This window comes from Trichechus manatus, unplaced genomic scaffold, assembly GCF_000243295.1.
Source record: "Trichechus manatus latirostris isolate Lorelei unplaced genomic scaffold, TriManLat1.0 scaffold00228, whole genome shotgun sequence".
NCBI lineage: Eukaryota > Metazoa > Chordata > Mammalia > Sirenia > Trichechidae > Trichechus > Trichechus manatus.
Window position 1 is genome coordinate 1,768,232 of NW_004444164.1, and position 7,109 is coordinate 1,775,340.

Sequence of the window (7,109 nt, forward strand, 5' to 3'; positions counted from 1 at the left end):
CAATAGTTACTTATGTGATATTTACAAAATAATAGTCTAAACAGAAGATGTGATATATAGAATAATTCCTCAAACACATTATAAGTATTAAAGAAATATGACTAGTAGAATTCATTAGTTTGGAAGGCTATATATGTTACAAATATGAAGGTCTTCTTATTTTGCCATTTAAGATTACATGCTTCCCTTTAAGCCAACGTTTATAGATTAGCTATTTTAAACATATACCATGAGTGTTTGGATTTTATTAAGATTATTATAAATAAAGGCATTCCTTAAGATCATGGGAAATAAAATAAAATTTAATGTGAATTTACTTAAGTGCAGTGATTTCAGGATAGTTTGGTGTAAAGACAGGTAGACAAATTTTGAGTTCATTATAGTTTCATGATTTTTGTATCTTATCATAGAGTTGTTGTGAGGTTTTTTTTTTAATATGAGGACTATGACTTATTCAACTTCATATTGCTTACACATAGTACAGTGGATGGCATAGATTCCCATCTGCTCAATATTTTCTGTATTGTTGAAACGAAAATTATAGGAGGCTATGAATTCCATCGAGCGTCCTCAGTTTTCTAGTCATGGATGCTCTTTGCTTAATGATGGTCAATAATAATCATTAAGAGCACACTTCTATAGCAGAGAATTGTTAAATACTGAACACTTTACTAATTTCATTATTTATTGAGAAATATTTCCTTTATTATTCAACAGCAAAAGCAGAAAATAAAAGTAATATTTCAAAATTGAGTGTTACTTGATATTTCCATCCTATAGTGCATGGGACAAAATTTACAAAAGTATCTTATTGTTAACAAGACTTTCATTGAATTTTCAAAGCTTCGTTAGAAACAATTCTTCTTTTAATATATCGATAATGAATACATTCCTTGAAAATTAATGTATTTTTTAAGAGAGGTAAAATAAAAGGTTAGCTATGTTGCAGAATCTGCTGATGTAAAACTAATATGTATATAATTATTTTAGCTGGTTTCTCTGACAGGTTCTAAGAGATGAATATCATTTCTATGTAAATGTGTGTAACTTTTTTCCCAGAAATTAAAATATCCCACTAGAATTTAAAAGTATCTAAAATCAATTTTTGAAATTATGAAATAAATCTCCTGCATTTGCTTCTTTTATTTTTAGTCTATATGTTGTCCCTGTGTAAATGAGTAATAGAATACTTTTTATCCTTATATAAACACAAAATATATGGAAAACATTTTGAAATATCCTTAGCAGTATTGTTGTTGTTAGGTGCCGTCAAGTCGTTTCTGACTCACAGCGACCCTACGTACAACAGAACTAAACACTGCCCGGTCCTGTGCCATCCTCACAATCATTGTTTTGCTTGAGTCCATTGTTGCAGCCACTGTGTCAATCCGTCTTGTTGAGGATCTTCTTCGTTTTTGCTGACCCTCTACTTTACCAAGCATGATGTCTTTTCCAGGGACTGATCCCTCCTGATAACATGTCCAAAGTGTGTGAGATGAAGTCTTGCCATGCTTGCTTCTAAGGAGCATTCTGACTGTACTTCTTCCAAGACAGATTTGTTCATTCTTTTGGCAGTCCATGGTATATTAAATATTCTTTGCCAACACTGTAATTCAAAGGCATCAGTTCTTCTTCGGTCTTCCTTATTCATTGTTCAACTTTCGCATGCATATGAGGCGATTGAAAGCACCATGGCTTGGGTCAGGCACATCTTAGTCTTCAGGGTGACATCTTTGCTTTTTAACACTTTAAAGAGGTCTTTTGCAGCAGATTTGCCCAATGCAATGCGTCCTTTGATTTCTTGACTGCTGCTTCCATGGGTGTTGATTGTGGATCCAATTAAAATGAAACCCTTGACTTCAGTCTTATCTCTGTTTATCATGATGTTGGAATCAACTCGATGGCAACGGGTTTTTGCCTTAGCAGTATAGTGAATTATAACTTCAAACATGTTGAAAAGTATTTAACACATAGTAGACGTTTAATTTTTCTTGTAACTATACTCTGAAAAAAAACCTAATACTATAATATGTGTCTAAAACTCTGTTAAAAATCATATTTGATCAACATGGAAACAAGCAAAAATCATATATATATATATATATTTTGTTCCCCTCATTCCCCATGAATGGGACATGGTCTTCAAATTAAAATAAGATTAATCTTCTTTAGCCCCTTAGTTTCCCTTTATAGAAAACTATAGATGCCCCTGGGTGGCATAAATGGTTAAGTGCTTGACTGCTTGCCAAAAGGTTGGTAGTTCAAACTCACTCAGAGGTGCTCTGCTTCCAAGAAGTAACAGCCTTGAAAATCATATGGCCCACAATTCTGCTCTGACACACATGAGGTCACCATGTGTCAAAATTGTCTTGAGGTCAACTAACAACAGTATCTACCCAATTAAAATGCAAGCAAGATATAAGAAATTATGATTTAAGCATCCAGTCGCATCACTCTCCTTCCTAATACTAGTAGAGCAAAGCCTCTGAAAGATAAGCATTTTGTTGGTTTTCAATTTTCACTTTTCTCCTGTGAAGTAATTAGGTTACTGAAAATAAGGCCCTTTCCCTTTTCTTGGCATATTGTGGAAGCACTCATACAACAGTTGGAGGAAGATGTCTTGTTCTGGTTCAAGTTTGTATCGAAGTGAATGCTTTCCTTTAAATATTATCTTTAGAAGGGCATTCAGACTAAACTGATATTAATCATAGCATTTGAAATAAAGACAAAAGATATATTATTAAAAAACATAGCTAATAATTTATTTCCTATTACTACCTACACCTTTATTCTCAACTCAAATGTTAGATGAGAAATTGGTTATTTATAAAACTGTACCACAGTAATATCTGTTAAATTAAATGTGGAAGAAAACTGGGTAGCATCCTGGGGCACCTGAAGAAATTGACTAAGGAATTAAGTAGGTTAAACTTCAGGTTTACAAGTGCTAAAGATAACAATTAAATCTGGTTTGGGACCAAATACTGCCCTCCCCCCCCACAACCCCCCTGGCCAATAAGATAGTGTTTTTCCACTTTATTAGTACTGGAGCCTACTCTTCAATTAAATTTTTAGCATAAAAAACAGATCTGTTCTGGAACATAATCCAAGACCCGCATACTTACTCACCCTTGTATTCCTCTCACAGAATAGTTCATTTCCTGCTAAACTGAGTTTACTGTTTAAAAAACATGGCTGTATCATTTTGTTTAATTTATTTTGGTGTTTCAAAAATGAGACATTCCACACAAAAATCCATCCAAGCTTCTCTTAAACAACTGGAAAATCTGGGAACTTTGTTTTTTTATTTCCAAATAGAACCAATTGACTAAAGATGAGTAGGGTTTCTCCATCTGGACAGGTGACATGAACTTTAAAAAACCACAATCATCACCATTCCACATTGTATTCATACCTGGCACTGAAAGCATTTGAATCTGGGTCCCTGCATAGAAGATTGTGGGATGTTAATTCCCAATTCTTCACATATGCTATGATTAATAATTTTAAGTCAATCTCTTGGTTCTAAGAAATTTACAGGATTCCAAGCTTTCATAATTGTGCAGACTATTGTTATGGACGTATATTTGGAAATAAAGGGCAAATGTATAGCTTTTTTTTTTTTTTTAACAGATTATTTGGCATTAGATAAACTACACATGTGGTCTGAAACATCCCATCTTTCTGGATGGGGCAAGGGATAACCAATTTTCACATGGGTGGAAACAATGTTTCATTAAATTAACCATAATAGAATCATAAAAGTTCTAGATCATTCATGGAGAGAATTATGAGGAAAAAAATGTAACAGAATACTTAATAGTTAAGGAAAAATTTTATGGTTTTCTTTAGAATAATGCTAATCAAAATTGACACTGTCAACTTTGGTATATCCATTCTACCCGTTTCTACTTTTCCCTCTGCAGTTCTCCCTGGTTTCTATCAATCATCTAATCTCTTATAATCTAGACTGCTGCCTCTTTCCCTGTGTTAGGCTCAGTCAGATGATCTACACCAAATATGCCTTGGGACCATTAAATATCACGTTCTTAGTGTATGACTCCTTTAATTCATTTGTATATACACAGTTATTTTACTACACATATATTTTTCAACACCAGGGTGCCAGGTCTGGATATGTTCCGTTATCAGCCTCAACCAATGCCTGGAACTAACACTCCTGAAGCTAAAGCCGACTCTTTGGTCCTGATCTTTCCAAAATAGTGCACTTTCTTGTAGGTCATGTCCTCCTGTTTGCCCACCACATTCATTACACTTTTTAAATTCATTTGTACTTTAGTGAAGCATGATGACTAAGATTTAGTCACTTTTCCTCCAAAAAAGCATCTTTTCTTTTATTAGATATATCATGAAAAGATGTTATCCAATATCACCTTCTGTTATTACGTTGTTTTTGTTAGTTGCCCTCGAATTGATTCTGACTCATGGTGACTCCATGTGTGTAGAGTAGAACTGCTCCATAAGGTTTTTGAGGAAGCAGATCACCAGGCATCAATCTTTTGGCTAGTAGTCAAGTGCTTAAAGGTTTACATCACCCAGGGACTCCTCTATTAATTATTTAAAAAAAAAAAAAAAGTTACCATCAAGTCGATTTCAACTCATAGCAACCCTATAGGAGAGTAGAACTGCCCCATAAGGTTTCCAAGAAGTGGCTGGTGGATTTGAACTGTCAACCTTTTGGTTAGCAGCCATAGCTGTTAACTACTACGCCACCAGGGTTAGCAAATAGAAGTCCTAAATTCAAATGACCTTATGGCAGATATGAATCTAAATTCACAAACAAGTGCTCAAGGATGTTTTCTTTAATGTAACCATTTCTTGACTCTGAGACCTCAGTTCAACAGGAAGGAAATTTTTCTTTTGACTCTACTTCAAAACTGCAAAAAGTAATGGAAGAATGCCCTCTGTTCACCAGTTATCAGTCCAAACTAAAAAAATAACTCATTACCTTTATTGGCATGTTGACTGCTGCTTGCTGCTTCCCTGTGATATTTGAGTTCTGAGAATGTCTAATGAATTTGAGTAGTGCTTAGAATACACAATGGAGCCAACTTCTCAGAAATCCAGCCATTTTCCCCAAAAAACAGACACAGAGCGGTGCTAAGCTCTTTCATAGGTCTCCTCTGTTTGTGAAACCAAAGGCTCTCTGAGCAATCTCCCTAATCTTTGGAAATCACCTTTTAGTCTAAACTAGAGAAACTTTATCTTTTCAAGTTTCCCTTGGAGATTTTCTCTCTCTCCTTAAACCAGCCAAGACACTAGAAAAATTTCCTTAATGTGCTTTTTAAAATGAAAGTTAGGGAAGGAATATTCTGAAATATCTGAAGATTTTTCTGCCCTGACAAACCTCACTTTAAGAACCACCGGGGCACCTTGTTTCAACAAGAGGCAAATAGGAGAAAATTGAGTGAAATAAATTAATGTTCCAAAAAATTTATCCTGCCACAAAAGCTGGAATATTAGAGGGAGAAATGATGCTTAACTACACTTAACTATAGAGCTTGAACTCAGGGATTTAGTAACGTAGTAACACTGGAAACGTAATTTTTATATAGTTTGCTACCAACTATGAAAAATAAATAGTGCATAGAATAAAATATCAGAAAATATACAACTATCAACCATCAACTCTTTGGATGATTCATACTTTTTTTTTTTTTAAGATTCTGTTATATTGACCAATTATTTCTGTTTTAAGAATAATACTTATGTTTAATAAATCATAGAAGAGAAAAAGGGAGTTGGGAACATAGAGGCAGCATTGGCTAGTTAGGAGACTATATGGGACTGAATCCCAGTTCTACCACTTACTAGCTATGTGACCTTGAGCCAGTTAATTTTTGTTTCAATTTCTCCATCTATAAAATGGGAACAATATAACTTCTTCCACGTTGGTTTCTTGTAATATTAAACAAGTTAAATGGAAAGTGCTTGGTGATGTTAGTGGTGTTTGCTGTCCAGTTAATTAAGTAAGATATATGCTAATATTATTTTTTACATAAGAGATCTATAAGTTTAAATCAAGTAAGTCTTATATATTGTAAATAGTAACATGAAACAGAAATCTTACTACTCAGTCTCTTGTACTTTATATTCAAATGTGAGAGTAGAAATGTATTTTAAACATAAATCCCTTACTGCGATGAATATTAATGTTTAGTATTCATTACTGCAAATCATGCTATTTATTTTATACCCTCAAGTATTCACTTCAGCTGTAATATCAGATTCCTCTTAGAAAAAATAATTAATGGAGATGTTCATTAATTATAAGGAAGAAGGAGTAAATATAATGAATTTGTCTTAAGGGAAAACCAGTAAATATAATAAAATATTGCAGAAAAAATTACATAATAGTTTCTGTCCCAATAAGACATAGGGTATCTTTTCATCAGAGATACACCATAATAAAATTTTCTATAATTTCCCTAACCTCCATAGTAAGGTAATCTCGTAACCTCCTAAATATGCAGCCTCCACTGAAAGGATATTTTTCAACCACATGAGAATACTTGGAAAAACCCATTGTGGAAAAAAAAAAAGAAAAAACTGTTGATATTTCACTGTTTTATACGTTATAACATCAACGCACTAAGTAGTGTCAGATTATCTTGTCTAAAAATACCATAATGGATAAGAGCATATTTGGAGACTCTAGGAGAGAAGGTTCAAATTGTAGCATGGTTTCCTCCACATCATCTGTTGTGTATCCTGCATAGATTTTGTTTTGTATGTGTTTATTGTTGTTGCTGCTTCATTGTAAACAGCACAGACTAAGTATCTACATTTATAGTGTTGGGATCTAGTGAAGACAATAAACAAATCTATAACATGTCAGGTAGGGGTGATAAATATTATGAAGAAAAATAAAGCTGGATGGGAGGTTGGAAGGTGACACTGGAGTGTGTTAATGTTTTAAAAAGGATGGTCAAGGACGGACTCCAGCAAGATGGTGCTCTAGGCAGAAACACCACGCCGTCCCTCCACAACAAAGATCCAAAAAACTAAGCCAAACAGAGAATCAACAATCCTGAAACCCTAGAACATCAAATGAAGAGATAAAGAACTCAGCCGAACACCAAATGGAG

At 33.9% G+C, this 7,109-nt stretch overlaps 1 protein-coding gene across 1 annotated transcript in view; it reads left to right on the plus strand.

Annotated features, from left to right (window-relative positions):
- Window positions 1-7,109, plus strand: part of CCSER1 (coiled-coil serine rich protein 1) — a 1,325,280-nt gene that overhangs the window by 445,021 nt on the left and 873,150 nt on the right. The gene's annotated exons all lie outside the window — the stretch shown is intronic.